This window comes from Periplaneta americana, chromosome 8, assembly GCF_040183065.1.
Source record: "Periplaneta americana isolate PAMFEO1 chromosome 8, P.americana_PAMFEO1_priV1, whole genome shotgun sequence".
Taxonomy (NCBI): domain Eukaryota; kingdom Metazoa; phylum Arthropoda; class Insecta; order Blattodea; family Blattidae; genus Periplaneta; species Periplaneta americana.
Window position 1 is genome coordinate 129,799,322 of NC_091124.1, and position 23,049 is coordinate 129,822,370.

A 23,049-nucleotide genomic window follows, 5' to 3' on the forward strand; every position below is an offset into this window, starting at 1 on the left:
GCTTGGAGCGCTTTAGCACGAGATTTGCAAAAAATCACCTCAAGCTTCGCGACTGTATATAGTAGGCTGTGCCTTAACGCTTTGCTTCAAATAAATTCAAGTTAGCAGCTTTTCCTTATTTCTCAGTGACGAACTAGTAGGTAGGCGATATTTGAATCCTGTGTCTCAACTCTATTCTCAATTATTATCTTAGCCTATGCTCGATTACACTAACCTCTAGCGCTTGAAAGTAGAACTAAACGCTGGTGCGCAGAGAAACAAAATACAGGAAAATTCGCTCAGTGTCCATTCTGTATATAATCCCTATTCACTGGATTGACGCTAATATCCGGACAGTCATTGGATGGAGCTTTCATAAATAGAGAAGAAGAAGGGGAGCAAATTCATATTACGTGATTTCTTTAATAAATTTTTTATTCAGTTCATCGGAGTTCATAAAGTTTTACGATACAGAAACAAGGAAAATCCTAAAAATGAAAAGAAAAGCTGTTATGTTTTAATTCCTGAATGTAATGATGTGAATTTGGTAAGTAGGCCTATAACCTAAGAAAAGCATTATTAAGTTGTATGTGTAAAGTACAACTGTAGCTCGAAATTTTTCAAACTTGAGGGAAGATATTTTCTATCTCTCTATTGATGGGTTATTTCGGCTCTGATGTAATTATGGTAGAAACGAGCGTTGAGCGACTTCCGCCAATTTGGAATAGACACCGATGCACTTGAACTGCCAACATAGAAAACAAAACATCACACTCAATCGCATTCACCTTCATCTTGACGGGATAATAAAAGCCTACCTAACCTAACCTAAGTACGTCGGTGTCTATTCCAAAATCGGCGGAAGTCGCTCAACGCTCGTTTAACCGAGAAAATCGTTTAATTTATAAGTATTTTTTTTTTTTGTGGAAGTGCAGTCGATTGTATATGCAAGGCATAAAAGCCTGAACTAACCAAACCTAACCTGTGTTACAGATTCGTTTATGGAATGTGTATTCTGAAAAGGGTCTTTTCGTAAGCGTGATGATGTGCTTCCGACAAACACAAATTGGTAATCTGGAGGGTGGTCACTTTTTCACATTTCTGTCAATGTAGAGTATCCACCTGCCACTGAACGAATATTACACACTTTTGTCACTGCCAATGTGGCGCTATAAACCAAGTTTCAATACTTTTATCACAACTACAGCACATTTAAAATCTTACTGTACCATATATAAAGAATTATTACTACATTAACACATTTAGTATATCATTATGAAAGTCGCCATTGCTTCTTCAAATTAGTAGTATTAGTACGATCCACTTCCACTAGATGGAAACCGACACGATTGACAGAGCCGGCAATACATGAAAACGAAATGATACTAAATGTAAGGAATGTTACTACAGGTATATAGTATTATGTGACAGGTTAGATTAGGTTTGATTAGGTGTGTATTATGTGACAGGTTAGGTTAGGTTTGAGTAAGTGTGTAGTATTATGAGAAAGGTTAGGTAAGGTTTGATTAGGTGTGTATATTATTACTATGTTGGCAACACTGAAACCCACTGTTATATTAAAGAAATATGGCGGTATTCTCCGTTCATACACGACGATTTTTTGTATGTAAGTAAGGTACGTATGTAGGGCAAGCTGGGTGGGCTTACAGCTCTCCCAGTGATGACATCAATTATCTACTACTCAATACTTTCAATCCAAGGTATTTTATCAAATTCCTGTAGTGGTCGGGACATCAGTAACATTCACCAAAATTTTACAAGATTACAATTACAATTTTTACAAATTTTCTACAATTTTGCAATTTTCTATATTTTTTTTACAATTTTTACAATATTTTGGCGAGATGTAGTGAGATGAGGTGATGCATGAGGATTCGCCAAAAAATTACCTAGCATTTGCCTTATGGTTGGGGAAAACCTCGGAAAAAACCCAACCAGGTAATCTGACAAAAAGTGGTGAAATGAAGTGAGGTCGAGGACTCACCATAGACCATCCGGCATCAGTCCCACAGCTGGGGAAAACCTCGGAAGAAACCAATCAGTGAGACCAAACAGGGGATCCAACCCAACCCCGAATGCATCTCCAGATCAGCAGGCCACTCCACGATTTTCTAACTTTTTTTTTTTTTTTTTTTTTTTTCTACAAACGACGATTATATGCTCCATTTTCGAAGGGTAACACAAAAAAATTCCGAAACATAATTTCGACTGTAATCTAATAAGACTACCTACAGTCGACCTGGTTGGCGAGTTGGCATAGCGCTGGCCTTCTATGCCCAAGGTTGCAGGTACGATCCGGGCCAGGTCGATGGCATTTAAGTGTGCTTAAATGCGACAGGCTCATGTTAGTAGATTTACTGGCATGTAAAAGAACTCCTGCGGGAGAAAATTCCGGCACATCCGGCGACGCTGATATAACCTCTGCAGTTGCGAGCGTCGTTAAATAAAACATAACATTTTAAGACTACCTATAACCTATGGGTGAATATCGGAATAGACTGCATGAACTGAATTTTGGGAATATAAAAGTTATTTAAAAAGTCTGAAAAAAATTAACATGATCTACCAGGTCAAGTGTATATGAATTAAAACTTATTTTTAAAACTGTACTTCACAATATTTAACATGCATTCTATGAGTGACGGATGTGACATCTGGTAGAATATAAATCTAAATAATTAGTGTCTTATTTACTTTAATCCTTTATTTGTAACTTATTTGGTGTTCACTCTAGAGTCGGGAAAACAGCCTCTTACTCCCGCTCGTTCTCGTAGGCGAGACTAGCTGGCTGATAATGCCAGTTCCGAGAATCGTATTCTCGAGATTGGCACTCTCGGGAACGAGGAATACCGGGTCCCGGCCTGTTATCGCACGGCCGACTTATCGTTATGAAATGCGTACACTGACTGCCGGCTTAATTGCCGCTCATCACTGCAATTCGTGACTCTTTCTGAAATATTAATGTTCATAAAGTAATTTAAGAAGGCACAGCAGTGTGGTATGCAATAATACAGAACATTATGATTGTCGACATTCTTACAGAAGTCACACTATTTTAATGAACTACTTATTGCCTTTCTGGAGAAGCAAAATAATGCAGCACTTTCAGTCGTTACCTAATCCTAAGCTAGTCTAAAACAATAACAAGTTATATGGTTGGAGCTATGATATACTTTCTCGCTATCAGCATTTTGTTGACATTCCATATTTAACCATTCGATAGTGTTTTGTATACGCTATAGTAATGGATATCACACGTCTGTATTATTATATTGCGCGTTCACATCTGGATGTTTCGTTGTTATTGCGCTGTGTAAGGACGAAATAAATAAATTAATACTTATTTATATTATTATAAAGGACCAAAGACTCTGACAAAAGATATTTTTGTTTCCCAACTGATAAAATGCTGAATGTGAAATGGAAACACTTTTGCAAGTGGCAGGACAGAATAACTAAATAGAGTAGATCCTTTCAAAATTGATCATAATTACTTACAAACGCGTTTTAAGGAACTCGAAGGTTCATTGCCGCTCTCACATAAGCCTGCCATCGGTCTCTACCCTGAGCAAGATTAATCCAATCTCTACCATCATATCCATTTTTATATTATCTTTCCATCTACGTCTCTGCCTCTCCAAACGTCTTTTCCCTCCGACTATCCAACTAACACTCTATATGCATTTCTGGATTCGCCCATACCTGCTAGATGTTCTGCCCATCTCATACCTCTGAATTTAATATTCCTAATAATGTCAAGTGAGGAGTACAATGCGTGTAGTTCTACGTTGTGCAACTTCATCCATTCTCTATCCCTCTTAGCCCCAAATATCTTCCTAAGGATCTTATTCTCGAATAGCCTTAAGCTCTGTTCCTCTCTCAAAGTGAGAGTCCAAATTTCACAACCATACAGAACAATCGGTAATATAACTGTTTTATAAATTCTAACTTTCAAGTTTTTTGAGAGCAGGGTGGATGACAAAAGCTTCTCGACCGAATAATAACAGGCATTTCTCCCCATATTTATTCTGCGTTTCCTCCCGAGTGTCACTTATATTTGCTATATCATAACAGAGAATAAAAGAGGGAACGATTATTATTATTATTATTATTATTATTAAATTAGTTACTTTACGACGCTTTATCAACTGTTATCGCTATCTAGCATCTGAATGAGATGATGGTAATGCCAGTGAAATGAGTCCAGGGTCCAGCGCCGAAAGTTACTCAGCATTTGCTCTCAAATTCTCAATGGGTTGAGGCGAGAAGACTCAGCCAGGTAAAGGCTGGTTCACAATAAACCGGGAACGGAAACGACAACGAGAAATAATGTTAAAATAAATGTATTTAAATGTGATCATTCACAGTTAACGAGAAGATTGCCGGAGCCCGGGAACGGGAACGTGAAAGTTAATTGTGAATGCTCACATTTAAATGCATTTATTTTAAGAATATTTCCGTTATCGTTGTCGTTTCCGTTTCCCGGTTTATTGTGAACCAGTGTTAACTTGTCCCAACCAAGATTCGAACCGGAACCCGATCGTTTCACAGTCAGGTGTGCTAACCGTTACTCTACAGCGATGGATTATTATTATTCTTATTATTATTAATTGTTATTAATTATTATTATATTATTATTATTAGTATCACTGTTATCATCATTATCATTATCGTAATCATTAGGATGATCAAGATTATGATTATCAGGATTATTATGATGGTTATTATTTATTATTGTCTTGTAAGTTACCATTAGGTACAACGAATTAGAAATCTTATTAATTCTTAATTTGTTATTCTCGTTCCTATAACATATAGGATAATTATTGTAAACCATATAGGCCTATGTCATTTTATATTGCAACATGGCTGCAATACAATAAGGATTGTTCTGTAACAATATTTTATAACGTGCACACCAGTAGAAAGTGTAGTTTTCTATAGCATAAGCTGGTTCACAATAAACCGGGAACAGAAACGAGAACGGAAATAACGTTAAAATAAATGTAGCCTACAGTATTTAAATGTGAGCATTCAGAATAGTTAATTGTGAATGCTTACATTTAAATACATTTATTTTAACAATATTTCCGTTCTAGTTCTCGTTGCCGTTTCCGTTCCCGGTTTATTGTGAACCAGCTTTTAATATTTTCATGTTTCACATCATTGTGTTACAAACTATTTTTTTATTTAGTTGCTATAAAAGATGGCCTAATTACTGTAAAGTGTAAACCATCTTGGACTATATAGCCTCATTTTCAACTACCTATATTAAAATATCATTTAATACCATCCGTACAATAACGGGTTTTCATGCGTTGAAGGGTTCCGTACAAATTTTGCGGAACAAACGTTTGAGTCATGAGTCTTTCGCAAACAGCTCTTTGGTTAACTCGCCGTTATTCGAGAACCAGTAAAGATTTTGAGTTGCCATCACTTTTAAAAATAATTTCCACCCTTTCTCAACATTTCTCTCGCTTTGACCCCCCATCTAACGTGAAAAACAAAAAAGTTTTCAGCCTACAAAGGTGAAGTTGCAAATGTCTATTCTGAACACATCAAACTCCATCGAAGTTAATATTTTTTTTCTCACTTTCCAAAAAATATTTTCAGTTAGATTTTTTTCCTATGTTTTCCTTAGACATTGAGCTATCAATCCAAAAAATTACAGCGCGATTGATTAAGTATTATAGGAGCTACGACATGATATATATTTAAAGAACCGGGAAGTGTATAAGCCAATGCTTCCTATAGGAGCACGGCCCGAGCGATATTGCTTGCTTATCAGTACTACAGTCCCGCCTAGACCTCCGAGACTGTCGGGAATGACCTAGTATCGGTAATCTCGGGAGCAAGAGAATCTCGTGTTCTCTATCAATGAGTCATTTGGCTACGTTAGGTACTCGCGCACCGAGCGAGACTACGGTGATTACGCAACCGAGAACGGGCGATAAAATGAGGCAGTCTGCCCGACTCTGGTTCACTCTTTAAGCATAAGGAAAACAAAACATGACGACAGTTATAAACATTTACGTTCATTCTTGTCTGTAATTTACAAATATAATGATATGACGTAATTACGTGACCGTGGTTGAGCCTCAGGTATGAGCAGTGCAATTATAGGCAGTTAATTATTTCTGCGAATTTTGGGTAGTTATCAAAATACCTATAATTTATACATAAAGTTCAAGCACTGAAGAATACACACACCTTAGTTTCATGCTGAATGATTTGTAAATGTAAGTTTTACAAATTTTAAGAATTATGTGACATATGACAGGTAATGTAACAGATGTGACACATCCGAAGAGTAGGCCTTGTTAAGATCATAATTGAATTGACACATTTGATAAAAATGACACTAAGCTAAAAACTGTCTTCTAACATAATATTCAAACTTCACTGAATTAAAAATATTTTTAAAGTAGTCAGTATACAGTAGAGTTCCCAGACACATTGCAAAAAAATATGGGATACTTATCAATTATCACTGAGTAAGTTTAGTATGCACACCCATCAGATATGCCAATCTTTCAAAGTGTGTGTGTACGGTAGTAAAGTTTACTACACAAACACTTTACTAAGGGTAAGTAAACAAATAGTAAACAAAATTGTCAAGGAGCATATTCGCATTAAGTTTAAGCTTCTTTATATAAGTTGCCTTCAAATTGCTTTTACTAAGTTATTACAGAAATAGCTACAAAATACTCTACTCACGTGGCAGTATTCTTATAAATCAATCTCGCTTGGCCTTGCATGAATTTAACTTAACAATTGTTTATTTTGAAGAATCATGTCATGAAAAGTAACACAATCCTCACTGAAGAATGATTTTCCAACAAGCATTGATTTTACTGTTCTTACTGATAATTTATTTTCCTCATCAGTCCATAGTGCGTTCATGTGAGAAAATAATCTTTCGACAGACGCATTTGTTCCAGGGATACACATAATGAACTGCACTGCCCTCTTCAAATTTGAGATGTCTCCTTCAGTACTTTTAAAAAGATCCACCCAGACTTCATCTAAACATTTGGTGTTGCCATCCCTCCCCTTGAGAAATTAATAACTCACAATAATATTGTTTCATAATAGTCCATCTACAGTCACCTGCAATGATGAAGTGTGATGTATGTAATTTGTAATATAGAATAGATATTGTAACTTTTCCATTTTTTTATCAGTTTAGAACTCTAAAATACGGGACAGAAAGTGTCCCGAAGACTTTTCTCGAGACAAAGGGATGCATTAGCGAAAAATGGGATGTTTCTGTATTTTATGGGATGTCTGGGAACCCTAGTATACAGACAAATTAACAATACATAAAAAAGTAATTAAAAAAATACAAAGTCTTATTTAAAAGTAATTCAATTTGAAAACTCTCCAGCTGTTCACTACAACAGGAGAAATAATTTTCAATACTTCAGACTTTTTTTAGCATATGCTGTCCATTGGCCATTTATACTGACCTTGGACACTAGTATCAACCATCACTGAAACTTTAAATTCATTTGGAGAAATGACTCATACCACTACACCGGGATACTGTCATCTTTCATATTGCAATCACCCACTTTCTGTGTGTAACATTTATCAACATTTCCACACACTTTCCTTCTCACTGTAGCCTGGTTCTTTTGAAATGGCACTTTCCAAATCAAACTCGTTCGAAGAATAAACATCTTGGTACCCGTGGAGGGAGTAAGACTATGGAGTTGACGCTATAGGCGAATATGGATGAGGAGATGCGTGCCAGGTGACGGAAGGGGGGAAAAAGGTGCAGGAAGACATACTACACACCACTTTGCTATGCAATTAAATACAGAGAAACTCTTTTTAAAAGGAAATCAGGTTGTAATAATACTCAAACTTTATTTAATGTCAGGTTTTCATAATTCACAAACTTTACTTAAGAAGACATAGTGAAAGAAACGAAATTATTTGAATGTTTTAGAGAAAAAAAATCCGTTCTTTACATAATCATGATACACTACACCTGTCTGTTACATCTATATGACAAATTAATTATATTTCAGTATTTTTAAATTATAACCATATGAAATTACAACAATAATTATAATAGTGTGCACGGATATTGGTTTCTTAATTAAAATGTACAACTGTTTGAAGTTTAAATCAATAATATAATATTTTATTTCAGGTATGTTTAAAAAAGATTCAATGTAACATAGGCCGTTCGGCTGAAACTATGAATTAGGCCTACAATAAAACTTCATTTATAAATTTCTCACTTATAGCCTACTTTTTTTTAAAATCCCTGGAAAATTCCAATATTTTCCATGTTAATTTGGTCGACCTGGTTGGCGAGTTGGTATAGCGCTGGCCTTCTATGCCCAAGGTTGCGGGTTCGATTCTGGGCCAGGTCAATGCCATTTAAATGTGCTTAAATGCGACAGGCTCATGTCAGTAGATCTACTGGCATGTAAAAGAACTTCTGCAGGACAAAATTCCGGCACATCCGGCGACGCTGATATAACCTCTGCAGTTACGAGTGTCGTTATATAAAACGTAACATTCCATGTTAATTTATTTCAGTTATTCTTTTTTCTCACTTATACTGTCGAATTTTAAACCCCCAAGAGGTACAAAATATTAATTTAATCACAACCTAAAACTATCATAATTGGTGACTTTAACGCCCACTCCCAACTTTGGGGCTACGATAATGTAAACCAACCTGGAAAAATGATCATGGACCTCCTAAATACTACAACCGCAGAAATTGTCTACAGAAAAGAAGATCCTCCTACTTTCATTCATTATTCTGGTTCTGGTAGAAATCCAGACTTATTACTAGTAACATCAGATATCCATCACGAAACCAAGAAAAAAATAATTGAAGACCCTGGATCTGGCCATAGAATCATCATTGCTTCTATCTATCTCCACCAAAACCGAAGACAGGAACCCTACAATAACAAAACAACATGGAACTTTAAGAAAGCTAATTGGAAACAATTTACAACAGAACTCGACGAACACATCAAGGTCAACACACCACTAATGCAAAATACAAACTAGGATAGATTGAACAAATATTTCTGTGAATCTCTTCTTAAAATTGCAAAAAAGCACATTCCACGAGGAAAACCAAAAAAATACACCCCATTCTGGATAGAAAACCTGAATTTATTGAAACAAGATAGAGATAAAGCAAGAACCAAAGAAGAACATAGCAAAACACCAGAAGATACTCAAGATTGGAGGAAGAAGACTGCCATGCCATTCTTAAAAAAGCAATCATAACAGCAAAAAAGAACAGTTTCAATAAATTTCTTGAAAATATTAATTACAGAACCGATAGCGCTACAACATATAAATTTCTGAAGAATATTTCCAATACACAGGAAAATACTAGCCAACCTATTATTCATAATAACAAAACACTAACAGATAATAGAGATATAGCAAACGCATTTAATAAACACTACTCAAACTCTCACAGATTACATCGCAATATCAAAAAAACTGACAAATTTATCAAAAGATAATTACATAAAAATAATAAAAACAATATTACTAGCACAAAACCTGAAATATTTAATCAAAATTTTACTTCCAAAGAATTAACTCTAGCTATACAAAATTTAAAAACCAAGAAATCTCCTGGCCCCGACAACATTCATTCCGAATTTTTTAAACATCTGGGGGAAAAAAGCCAAGTCTGTACTTTTATCCATTTTCAATTTATCATGGAACACCTCAATTCCTGCAGCTTGGAAAAAAGCAATCATTGTACCAACACACAAAAAAGGGAAACCTGCTCATGATGTTAATAGTTATCGACCAATAGCACTATTAAGCATGATAGCAAAAACCATGGAGTCCATGATCTCCAACAGATTAACTTGGTATTTAGAATCCCAAAATCTTTTATCACCAAGGCAAGCCGGTTTTCGACAACTACACTCTACCACTGAACAAGTCATACGCCTTAGCCAAGAAATAAAGGACAGTTTTAACAAGAAAGAAGATACCTTGGCAATATTTATTGACTTTCAGTTAGCATATGACTCTATTTGGAGAAATAAATTATTACTAAAACTCCAGAAATTAGGTATCTCCAGCAATATGTTCAGATGGATATCAGAATTCCTTAGTCAAAGATTCATTGCCACTAAATTCAATAACTCACTTTCTAGTTACAGACAAACATATCGAGGTCTACCTCAAGGCGCTGTCCTCAGCACAACTTTATTCAATATTTATATAAATGACACCCTCCCTATTAGAGGAATCAAACATGAAAACAGCACTATTTGCAGATGATATAGTTTTGTGGACTTCTGGATGTTACAGACATAGAGACAAAATTCAAAATTCTGCTTTTAAAGCTCTAATTCAACTATATGAATGGAATACATCAAATTTGATGACACACAATTTAAGCAAAAGTAACTACCAAATATTTTCACTCGGTAAAAAAGAAAGAGAATTCAATATCCAATACAATGGCCAACACCTTCCTAGGACTTATGAATCCAAATATCTTGGAGTTATTTTCGATAGTAAGTTAACATGGAGCAACCATTTGAAATACATTTCTGAAAAAGCCCGTAAAAGATTCTCCCTTCTAAAAAGACTAGCAGGAAAGAAAGGGGGACGCTCTAGGAATACTTTGAACACTACATACAAAATGTTTATACAACCAGTGCTGACATACTGCGGAGAAATTTTAATTACTTCACCTTTCATAAACGACATAGAATATGTTCAAAACCAAGCTCTCAGACTCATTACTGGTGGAATCAAAACAACTCCAATAGATTCTATGAGATTCCTCACTAATATTAACAGTATCAAAATGACAATAGAAAAAAAAGCACTGATTCAATATGAAAAACTTATCAAATTACCAGGAAACAATTGGCATTCATACAGTCCTCTCTGTAGATTGAAAACTCAAAAAAGTTTCATATCCATTGTTCAAGAATTAAAACAGAAAATCAATATCCCGAATTTAAAAGAAAATTTACAAATTAAACCAAACCCTTTAACTCTATTAAATATAGAATATAATCTAAATTTAACAGAAGAAATACTAAAATCAGAAGTAAACACTGAAATACTGAAACAATTGTCTTTAGAGACAAATAATATTAGGTACCCTCCACAAAACTGGCTTCATTTATACACCGACGGATCCTTGATCTCCAGAGAACAAGGTGCTCGTGCAGGTGTTACGTGCTGTCTCTTCTCACTTTATAGATCTCTTGGATATGGAACAACAAAGTTTTGATGGTGAAATCATTGCAATAAGTGAATGTCTCAGGAATCTTCTATGCCACATCAATAAATTTAGGAATGCAGTTATATTGTCAGACTCCAAAGCAGCTATTCTATCAATCGTCTCTAAACACACACCTTTATCTCAAACAGCAGAAATAACTAAAATGCTCTCTCAATTAATATCACTCAATAAAAAAATTGTATTCCAATGGATACCATTCCATTGTGGAATCCTGGGAAACAAGAATGTGGATGCTTTAGCAAAGAAGGGCAGCACTGCTACTTACAGACCTGTTGCTAAATCTACGTATTACTCTGTGAAGAGATTTATTAAATCTACATACTTAGACTTCAACAAACAAAATTTGATAACTCAATCCCAAGGGAAAAAATGGAACTCTCTGCATCAAAATCCACAGTTAATTCCCGATTTACCACGAAAATCGTCTGTAGCTGCATTTAGATTGGCAACAGGCCATGATTGTTTGGCCAAACACCTGCATAGAATTGGAATATATCAGTCCCCTAACTGCCCGTTGTGCAACTCAAACTAAGAAATAGATTCGGAACACCTCAAAATCTGTGCTTCAGTGGCTGGTCATGATAATATCTTTGAAAAATATTGGAGTGCAAGAGGTCAAATGACTTTATTGCCAAACGCTTGGCATTAGAAAACAACAACAACAACAACATATTAATTTAATCGCTCTAATTAAATTTTTCTCAAATTTAGGTTTTCCGTGAAAATGTAAGAACGCCACTGAATATAATACATGCGCTAATTTATTTATCCTAAAATACAATACACACCTGTGCTAGAAACCCCTCAAGTTTAAAATTATATCAAGACAGGTTAAATAAAGGCACTGCCTTACCACTAGCTATACATCACATTCATCCTCATTTGCAGTATCAGAACTCGAACTTCTGGTGAACAGGGTTGTCAGAACATTGATTGACAATAACTAATGTCATGCTACTCTTTCGTCAGTAATTATTTGTAAATATTTTGGCTTAATTAAAGACGCGCCGTTTCTGTCAGCTGTTTCCCACTATATCTCGTAACATAAATAGAGCGTTAATTTTAATTTGTTAGAGTCAGAGTGTTTGAGTATGAATTAATACGCATCCCAGTTTTCAAGACAACATTTTGTAAAAACAAATGTGTGTAGCCTATTATAATCACTCAAATACGGTTTAAATATGTGTTCATTGTTAAGATGTGGCCCTCTTGGAAATTCGAAGCTGCCCATTCTTGTCTCCGCACGTGGTAGCTAAGTAGCTTCAGTAAATTGGTTATGCGCCAGTGAGAGAATCAATTTCGAGAGGGAAGAGACGTAGGCCTATGTGCAGAGGGAAGAAGTAGAACATTTTAAACAATGAGAATTCAAGTCCAAAGCTGTGACTGTACTGAATACAATTATCCTAACATCCTTGCAAACTGAAAATATTTTGACAATTTGAATCAACCTGATATGATGAGAAGGTTGCTGATTGGTTTTTGAACTCCAATGAGTGGAAGAGAGAGAAAATTTGTTTGTAACTAGCCTAGTTTTTTTTTTTTTTTTTTTTTTTTAAATAACCACATGTTGTTAACTATTAATGCTATTTCATATGTAAATAAATGCCATTTCAGTTATTTTTCTTTCTTCAGACTCCCATAAAAACAAAATTTTACTGTAGTATAAACATCAGTAATTATCTCGAAGCTTTAATGCTACGACACAAATTTTACTGTCCCTTGAATAGTACAGTTTTATTTGCTACATTTCTTATTGAAATACCCTATCCACAGATTTTTTGCAGATATAAAAAAGACGAATATTCACGTATTTCAATGATATGGCCTTCATTAAATGCACAGAATGTGTTTGCAGTGGTTCTTGTAAGGAATCATGTCAATTTAAACATATTATTTGCTTCCCCAATACGTAAATTCTTGCATCACGAGACTTGTCAAATAGTCTCCATTGAACTTCTTCCTCATGAAATGGCCACCACTTTGTTTAAGAGCTGCCCTTATCACTTTCTCTGTGGTAAAGCAGACTCGAAGAACTCCTTTTGAAGGAAACAATAGGCCTCTTTTGTTTTTAACATATATCAAATCTGCATAATCAATGTTCTGGGAAGTGAGGCATTCTATACAATGATTGCATTTCAATTTTGCTTTTAAATGCCTCACTACAGAACCTGCTATATAACAAACAATATTGCAACTAAATTCACTAAGAATATTATAATTTAGTTGCCCCAAATATGAGTGGTCATGGATCACAGAATCAATCTCTGATAAATAGTTCACTTTCTGTACTAACATTTTCTCTATCCGACACACCTAAGTTAATAACAGATTCAGGGGGCACAGAGGAAGTTATGCGTAAGATACTCAAATTTTCCATGGGATACAATTTCCAGTTGAAGCAGCCTTAGTATCCTGAAGCATAAGCAGCTTCTTGAAAATTGTTTTGAACTGCCTACAAGTCGGGTTATTATTGCATCCACCGCATGCCCTCACAATTGAAAAAAAAAAACATTTCTAGATGATCCTGGGAAACCTTATACAATGGTAGATACAATAGTTCCATATTGGAAAAGTTTGCTATTAACTTTAACAAATTATTAATACAAATTGAAGGGTACACGGGAATAATGATCAAGGTCCATTTTAGAAAGTTTCGAGAAAAACGAATTTTAAAGTTTAAGCACTTAATACTTTGTTATGTGTGTATTTAATAGAAATTGACGTAGTGAAATGTCAAGAACGATGATTTCTTATTACTAGCTAGACCACATGATAGTACTTCTTTTCCACTATAAGATAGCATTATTAACTCAATTTCGATTTTTGATGGACCTTGATCATTTTTCCCGTGTACCCTTCAATTATGAACCCTTAGGCCTTAAGAATCCAATCTTTTTCGCTGTGTTAATTAGCAGTGTTCCATTCCTGCTGGTCCTAAGACCAAGGATGTAATTCTTTATTTCAAACAATATTCTTTCTACATCTGACCTATTATTTTCATTTACACTTTTTTCCAATCCATTCTGACTCAAACGCCGTGAATTAAAGATATCAAAAAGATCATTGAAAATCTTCACAAACTGCACAGTTGCAGAGCAATTTTGAAAACCTGACAATTGCAGTGAATCTTTACAAAATATTAAAGCATCTGCAATTGAATTACTGAATAATTGACTAGCCAATTTTACCTTCATTTTCTGATTTCCAAAGTTAATATGTGATGATGTTAGCTTGCTCCTGAAGACAATGAAGTTGCTCTAAAAACTCCATGAAATTTCCTCTCCATCCTTTATATACAAGCACTTTAAAGATGCAAACGCATTTCTCACAAGTTTTATCATATGACTGGGATCAGGGAAAAAATACGCAGGTTTCTTGCTAATGGGATGATGAAAGTGGGTTCCATATAAGGCAAATCAAACTTGCACCCTAAAATAGTAGCCATTGATAAATTAGCAGCAAGCCCATCATTTGTAACACTCATGACTTCCAAGCCAGGAAAATGGAGTAAACTAAGTGCTTGTAAAACAAGATTTGCTTTCTGTTCAGGATTACAACCATTGAATAAAAAGTAACCCATAGGAACTTTCCAAGATCCATTAATTGCTACTAACATGAACACTGGAGCTTCTTTGGCTATTACATCACTTTTGTCAATGGCATTACTAGCATCACCATATTCTGCATATCCATGGAAGGACTTACCATCATACTCAACCTGCTGTCTTAGTGTTACCTCATCAAACATTAAAGATGCATAAACAGGATGATTAGATTGAGACACCTGCTGTTCTATGAAATTTACAACTTCATTAGAAGAACCAGGTGCACCGTGTACACTTCCATATCGCTTAGAAATAGTACTTGGATAAGGTAGGCAAGTATCAAATTGACCTCTGACATAACGATAAGCCTTCGGAGAATAAAAATGAAGAGTTAAAGCAAATGCTCTTAATGCTGGCGAATACTTTCTGTTGTTATTTAATCTGCGTTTTAAGATTCCTGTATGTGGACCTGCTATACTGTTTAGAATGTTAATGTTTTCCTCGCTGAAATGTTGCGATTTGAGTGATTGTACAACATTTTTTAAAGTTGCAACTTTCTTTTGCAGTCTTCGCTTAGCTTCCTGGAGCCTTTTAACTTTTTTCCTTTGTTTGAGTTTCAGTTCTGCAATTTTCTCTAGTACAACTTCCCTAGGTGACTGCACAAGTTTACTTGGGGAAACAGATGTGCTTGTAAATATCATTTTTTTGTGGGATGTCTCATTTTTATTGGATTCCATAATCATTGTAGAGAGATGTATCCCATCACTATTGTCCTATAATAAATAATTACTAATTAGTAATTCACAAATAGAACATCTTAAATACAGTAGATTCTCATTACTTCGGACCAATTGGAGGCAAATCCAGTATGAATTAACAAAAGCCCGAATTATAGAGAATTTATTGGAACAGGAGTATTTCGAAAATGCAATGACACTGTATAGCTGTTTAATTACTAACTTAGTGTTTAGTCATTCTATTTTACAAACATACTGAATATAAAACATTAACATAAGCATGAGTTTGAAGTTCTTTAGTCTAAGCCAATAAGGAAGTACTAGCTTTGGAATTTTCATACTGTGATTTAAAGAAAGTGGTAGGTGAGTGTTGTCTGCGTCTGTTTGCTCTGCTGTTCTCTATGTACATCAAGACACGTTTGTTTTAGTGTGTAATTTCTAATAGTTCAGATTTACTTACTTACAAATGGCTTTTAAGGAACTCATCGGTCCCTATCTTGAGCAAGATTAATCCAGTCTCTATCATCATGTCCCACACCCCTCAAATCCATTCTTATATCTGTAGTGCTCGGGAAAAGTGACACAAGTCAGTTTCCACAAACCTTTTTTGATAATTTATTGACAACTTACGGAACATCTGTTCACTTGGAAAAAAATACATAAGTATTCCTCCCATTACAATAATTCATACAGAAAAAAAAAAAATCCAATCGACATAAAACAGTGTAAGTTGTCAATAAATTATCAAAAAAGGTTTGTGGAAATTGACTTATGTCATTTTTCCCAAGCACTGCAGATATTATCCTCCCATCTACGTCTCGGCCTCCGAACTATTATAGTCCATAAATTCAATTACATATATTATTATATATGTAATTAATCTCAAAGTGTCTTGCATAAAAAAGAGTTGTCCGAATTATCGCGAATTCTAACTACCTAGTGAAGTCCGCATTAGCGGAATTCACTGTAATTGAGTTCTGCTTCACAGCATAGGAATGTGTCACATAATAATAATAATAATAATAATAATAATAATAATAATAATAATAATAATAGTAATAATAATAATTTATTTATTTACTATTTATTTATTTACTTACTTACTAACTAATATTTATTGTGCTGTACAAAGCCTGGGGCCAATAACAGTTCAGCACAAGATTTACAGTTTACAAGGAATAACCAAACAGTGCATACAAATCTTAGCATGCAGGCTTTCACGGCCGGTGTCTAGTTGAAACAGAGCTTCCGGGCTAAGATGCCGTGGTCTACTGGTGCTGACGTTACCAGACGTTTCGTCTACTTCTACGGCAGACATCTTCAGTGGTTAGGGATCCTCGGTCGAAGTCTTCTGCTCGGGATACCTGTAGCAACTGATGACCTGACTCGAAAAAAATCGAAAAATCGAAGGAGAATTGGGAGGAAAATTTAAAAGGTACGCAAAACGCGTCCTTGCAAGGGGTTGGGGGCTGTACAAAACTAAATATGTGAGCTCCAAGCCTGTTGGCCACTAGTCTCACTCCGGGTTACGCTGCTCCCCTGAAGGAGCTCTAGAAAATTTTGAAGGGGAAGCCGAAATTGGACGTAACCTCTTAGGTACCACATACGCGAGGGGGGCTGAGATTGATCAATTGATCACGGAACGGGGCGGGGAGGAGTTGGCTGGTGTTTGCCGTTAGGATGGCAAGACGCCGTCATCTGTTGTTCAATGACAAAGCAGGTGAAGGCCGTCGGAAGAAGCGCCGTGAAATCTAAGCTGAAATTTGAGAGGTCCCTGTCCTTTCAATTTGCGACTTATTGAGTGACCTCGTATGTTTAATAGACTATTAATATTATCTGAACTAGGGCATACATAATTTATAATAAAGGTGGAGTATATATGGGGAAGGGCATATAGGTCCGTGGCCCATTTCTTATAGGGCTCATCCCGACATTTGTCTTACGCCTGAGGAAAACCACGGAATACCTTAGGCAGGATGAGTTGTCTCATATAAGAGACTAGCCAATTTGGCTATTATGTAGGAGGTCATGAGCCTTGTTGATTTGTCTCAATTTCGAGACCAGCCATCTGGCTATATGATGGCTCAATTGCGAAGAGGGGGGAGAGATGTAATTGTTAATTAGGGAGATTCATGGGGATATGAATGCAGGTCCGTGGCCCATTTCTTTTAGGGCTCATCCCGACATTTGTCTTAGCGCCTTAGGAAAACCACGGAAAAACCTTAGGCAGGATGAGTTGTCTCAATATCAGAGACTAGCCAGTTGGCTCTTAGGTTGAATGACTCTATGAATCGATGGATATATACTAGCCAATTGGCTTTATAAGATTTCCATCGATCAACAATGTAGATATGTTATGGAGGGATTTTGTTTAGCCCAGTTAAGACAAGGTCATTTTACAGCGGTTGCACTATCCAAGGAGTCTCATGGAGTTGAGTCGTGGCTACCAAAACCTGGGAGTAACGCAAGCCTCACTGTACTCCTGTCTCAATAGTATAGCTCGTACTCACGTGTCGGAGAGTGAGGACGAGGAAGATGATGTTGAGACTGCCCTCACTAGGCGACGTGGTGATATCCCACCCGTTATTATTACGCCAGCCTTCACTGACTCGCTGGGCCGACTGAACTTAGAGTTCAAGGCCGAATACGAACCTTTGGGCTTATGCTCGTACAGGGCGCGCGGCGGGACGGCCGTGAAAACTGTTTGCGAAAGGGACTACGCAAATCTTTGCAGGTTCCTGACCGAACGGGGAGTAGCGTACAACTTGCTGCGCCCCAAGAACGACAAGCCTCTGCGATTCGTTCTAAGAGGAATAGATATTCACACAGATGAGGACATCCAGGGCGACCTGGAATTCCAAAGCATAATCGTCCGGCGAGTGACGAGGATGCACTCATCAAGGACAAAGGCCAAACTCCCAATGGTCATTGTCGATGTGGAGAACTCCCCCGAAACCCGGGATAGAATGAGAGCCTTGCGTCAGTGCTGCCTGATGAGGGTAACAGTTGAGGACTACGTCCCCAGCAAGCGCCCGCCTCAGTGCAGCAACTGCCAGTGGTACTACCACACGCAGGCTAGCTGCAAAGCGCAGCCTATGTGTCGAGCTTGTGCACGCTCCCATAAGACTAAAGATTGTCGCAAGCCGCACGATGTCCCCGCTACATGCGCACTCTGTACTGGCGCTCACACCGCCAATTATGGAGGGTGTCCCGTGGCACTACAGGTTAGAGATGCCACGGAAGGAACGAGCAGGGTTGCCCGACGGAGGAGGGCAGAGCTCGAGGAACAGCGGACGCTCCAATACGAGTGGCTCCGGCAGCAGCGTGTGGAGCGAGCTGCGAGGCAGCAGCAGCTGTTCCGAGAACAGCAGCCGCAGCCACAGGCTCGCGCCCCTGTGCAGGGGCCCCGTGCGGAGCGACGCACGGAACTCGGGCCGGTCCACCAACAGCAGCAGCAAACGCAGCAGCAGCAGGCGACCACCCCTTCGCTTTTGGAAGTGCCCGTTGCCGCGCCTCTGTAGTCCACCGTGGCAGCGACAGCCCCCCAAACTGCTGCCAATAATGTAGGACCCCTTTCTCAGCGCCCTAAGCGCAACAGGGGCAGCAGAAAAGCCACCAAGGCTACCACGGTAGAGTCCATCTCCGCCCCTGTCCCACCGGCTCAGCAGGAAGCTATTGCAAGCACTTCGAAAGGCCCGACCGGTCAAGGCGCGACCTTGGACCAAGTTCAGCACTTTGCCGAGGCGTTGCAATTAGCAAACCCTAACCTCCCGCTCGCCCCAATCCTAGAAGGATTAACCAGAGTGATAGTTCTCCTTATGGAGAATCCTATGTCTGCCCTCCCGGAGATATTTAAGCTCCTAACCTCCCTCGTTTCTCTCAATGGCCAGACGAAGTGACGGAGTTGCTAGGATGTGTATATGGAACGCCAGGGGCCTTAGACATGATAGACATGAGTTCAGGGCTTTCCTAGACGCTAATAATATAGACGTTGCATTTATAACAGAAACGTTCCTGACACCCCAAGTAAATTTAAGATGCGCGGGGTTTAAAGTCTATAGACAAGATAGAGCGGGTAGAAGAGGCGGAGGTGTAGCGGTGTTCGTTCGTTCTACGATCGCGCACTGTGAGTATCTCCTTCCCCAGCTAGCGGCATTAGAGGCAGTGGCTATTAGAGCCTACATAGGCAGACTCCCCTTTCTGCTTATGGCTGCCTACAGTCCTCCGGGCATACTAGATGAACGCGATTTAGATATAGTGACAAGTCTATCCGATAGATTCGTAGTCGCCGGCGACCTCAATGCGAAGCACGCTAGCTGGAACTGTCAACGCCCCAATCGGCAGGGCGATAGGCTTTTTCTTAATTCTACAGGAAACGGATACGTCGTGATGGCCCCTAGGGAACCCACACACGTACCGGATGCTGCAAATCAACTGCCTGACATATTAGACATCGCTCTGGTGAAAGGTCTCACAACTAGAGCGAGACTAACAACCCTGGATGATCTTCCGTCCGACCACCTACCGGTGATAATGGAGATCATGCACCCAGTCGAACTCTCCCCAACCGCTGAGAAATTCAACTACAAGGCGGCAGACTGGGTGTTCTTTCAAGACCAGGTAGCCGCTACGCTTCCACCACTCCCCCCTGAAGTCACTCCGGCAGGGATAGATAGGTCAGTTAGCGACCTGACGGAGTGCATAAAGAAGGCAATGGTTGCTGCAATACCGAAACGGTCTTCACAACCGGGACGGATGCAGCTCCCAGCCTATATTAGAGACCTAAAGATCGCCCGCAATAGAGCAATAACATTGTGGAAGCGTACTAGGTTAGATCAACATAGAATAGAAATGAACCGCTTGCGCAGGCGGATCAGTGAGGCGGTCCACGAGACGGTCGTGGATGCTTGGAAATCCAAGGTTGAGACGATGGACAGCAGAAACATGTCAGATGTCTGGCGTGTATCTCGAGCTCTGTCCAATCCGTCTCAATCTATTCACCCATTAGTAGTCGGTCCAGATGTCACGGCCTTTACTCCTGAGGAGAAGGCTACCGCAATGGCAGACGTTCTAGAGACCACTTTTCAACCCGTGGAACAAAATTTAAACTTGCCCCATATCAGAGCTGTTGAGGAATCGGTTCGAGACCTCCTTAGCAGGGAGCCGGAAAATGGGATACGACCTACGAACACCCACGAGGTCGCCCATTTCATTCGTCGCCTCGGCCCTCATAAGGCCGCAGGAGCCGACGGTATCCAAGGAATTATATTGCAGCATCTCCCAAGGTCAGCTATGAAGCGCATAGCAGAGATAATTAATAACATCTTGGCTTCCGGTCACTATCCCATTCCCTGGAAAGAAGCTCACGTAGTTCTCTTTCCAAAGCCCGGAAAGGATAAGACGAATCCAAGCAACTATAGGCCTATTAGTCTCCTCAGTTGTCTCAGCAAACTGGCGGAGCGGGTCATACATAGACGCCTCACTGAAGTAGTATTGCCCCAAATCAGGAACGAGCAATTCGGTTTTCACCCTGGTCGTTCCACTACACTCCAGGCACTCCGCATGACGGAGGACATTACCTGGGCTATGAGCACGAAGCGTGTAGTAGCTGCAGCTTACCTGGACATCGAGCGAGCATTCGACAAGGTTTGGCATGAGGGACTCCTCGTTAAGTTACTGGGCATGGGAGTCCCAGATGGAATGATACGCCTCATTTCTAACTACCTCCGAGGCCGTACATTCAAAACCCGTGTAGGCACTAGTTTCTCCACCCCCCGTGAAATTCACGCAGGAGTCCCACAGGGTTCCATTATCGGGCCCATACTTTTCAATATATTCATTAATGACCTCCCGTTTCGCTATATCCACGGCAGAAGTAGTCATCTGTATATCTATGCAGACGACACTGCCCTCTTGGCGATGGGCAAAACCTATAGATTAGCGTCCCGTAGATTACAGTCGATCTTAGATCACCTCCAGCCGTGGTTCCACGACTGGAGAATCAAGGTCAATGTAGAGAAATGTCAGGCCATACTCTTTTCACTAAGAGCGAGGCTCGAAGACATACCACCACCACCCACACTTTTCGGACGAGAAATGCCGTGGATGAACCAAATTAAATATTTAGGGATCATTATGGACTCTCATCTCAACTTCCGAGATCACATCCAATCCCTTCTTCGTAAGGCCAACGGGCTGATAGTTAGACACTATCCCATTCTGGCGGCCTTAACTCCTGACAACCTGAGGGTAGGACTTACCATGTATAAGGCCCTCATTCGCTCTGTCATTACCTATGCCGCACCCGCATGGGGGTTTGCGGCAGTGTCCCATCTCCGTAAACTCCAAGTTGTCCAAAACCAGGTGATTCGACTCATTACCCATCTCCCCCGAGTCGCCTCGAGAAGAAAGTTCCATGATGAACTAGAGTTGCCAACCATAGACGAGTTCATTGCTCGACTGGCTAGGAACCTGTATGCGGAAGCTCGTGCTAACCCCAACCCGCTCATATCTGGCCTCGGCCAGTATGATCCTAGGTTACGGCGTAGACACCAGACAGGTCCATTAGCTATACTATTGAGACAGGAGGACAGGGAGGCTGGCGTTACTCCCAGGTTTTGGTAGCCACGACTCAACTCCATGAGACTCCTTGGATAGTGCAACCGCTGTAAAATGACCTTGTCTTAACTGGGCTAAACAAAATCCCTCCATAACATTTCTACATTGTTGATCGATGGAAATCTAATAAAGCCAATTGGCTAGTATATATCCATCGATTCATAGAGTCATTCAACCTAAGCGCCAACTGGCTAGTCTCTGATATTGAGACAACTCATCCTGCCTAAGGTTTTTCCGTGGTTTTCCTAAGGCGCTAAGACAAATGTCGGGATGAGCCCTAAAAGAAATGGGCCACGGACCTGCACTCATATCCCCATGAATCTCCCTAATTAACAATTACATCTCTCCCCCCTCTTCGCAATTGAGCCATCATATAGCCAAATGGCTGGTCTCGAAATTGAGACAAATCAACAAGGCTCATGACCTCCTACATAATAGCCAAATTGGCTAGTCTCTTATATGAGACAACTCATCCTGCCTAAGGTATTCCGTGGTTTTCCTCAGGCGTAAGACAAATGTCGGGATGAGCCCTATAAGAAATGGGCCACGGACCTATATGCCCTTCCCCATATATACTCCACCTTTATTATAAATTATGTATGCCCTAGTTCAGATAATATTAATAGTCTATTAAACATACGAGGTCACTCAATAAGTCGCAAATTGAAAGGACAGGGACCTCTCAAATTGCAGCTTAGATTTCACGGCGCTTCTTCCGACGGCCTTCACCTGCTTTGTCATCGAACAACAGATGACGGCGTCTTGCCATCCTAACGGCAAACACCAGCCAACTCCACCTCGCCCCGTTCAGTGATCAATTGATCAATCCCAGCCCCCCTCGCGTATGTGGTACCTGAGAGGTTACGTCCAATTTCGG

At 39.0% G+C, this 23,049-nt stretch overlaps 1 protein-coding gene across 2 annotated transcripts in view; it reads left to right on the forward strand.

Annotated features, from left to right (window-relative positions):
- Positions 1–312: 312 nt before the first annotated feature.
- LOC138705039 (GPALPP motifs-containing protein 1) overlaps positions 313–23,049 on the forward strand; it is a 72,310-nt gene continuing 49,573 nt past the window's right edge. For both annotated transcript variants that reach the window (XM_069833606.1, XM_069833604.1), the window contains exon 1: positions 313–526. The gene's annotated coding sequence lies outside the window, so the exon portion shown is untranslated. The remainder of the gene's footprint in view (positions 527–23,049) is intronic.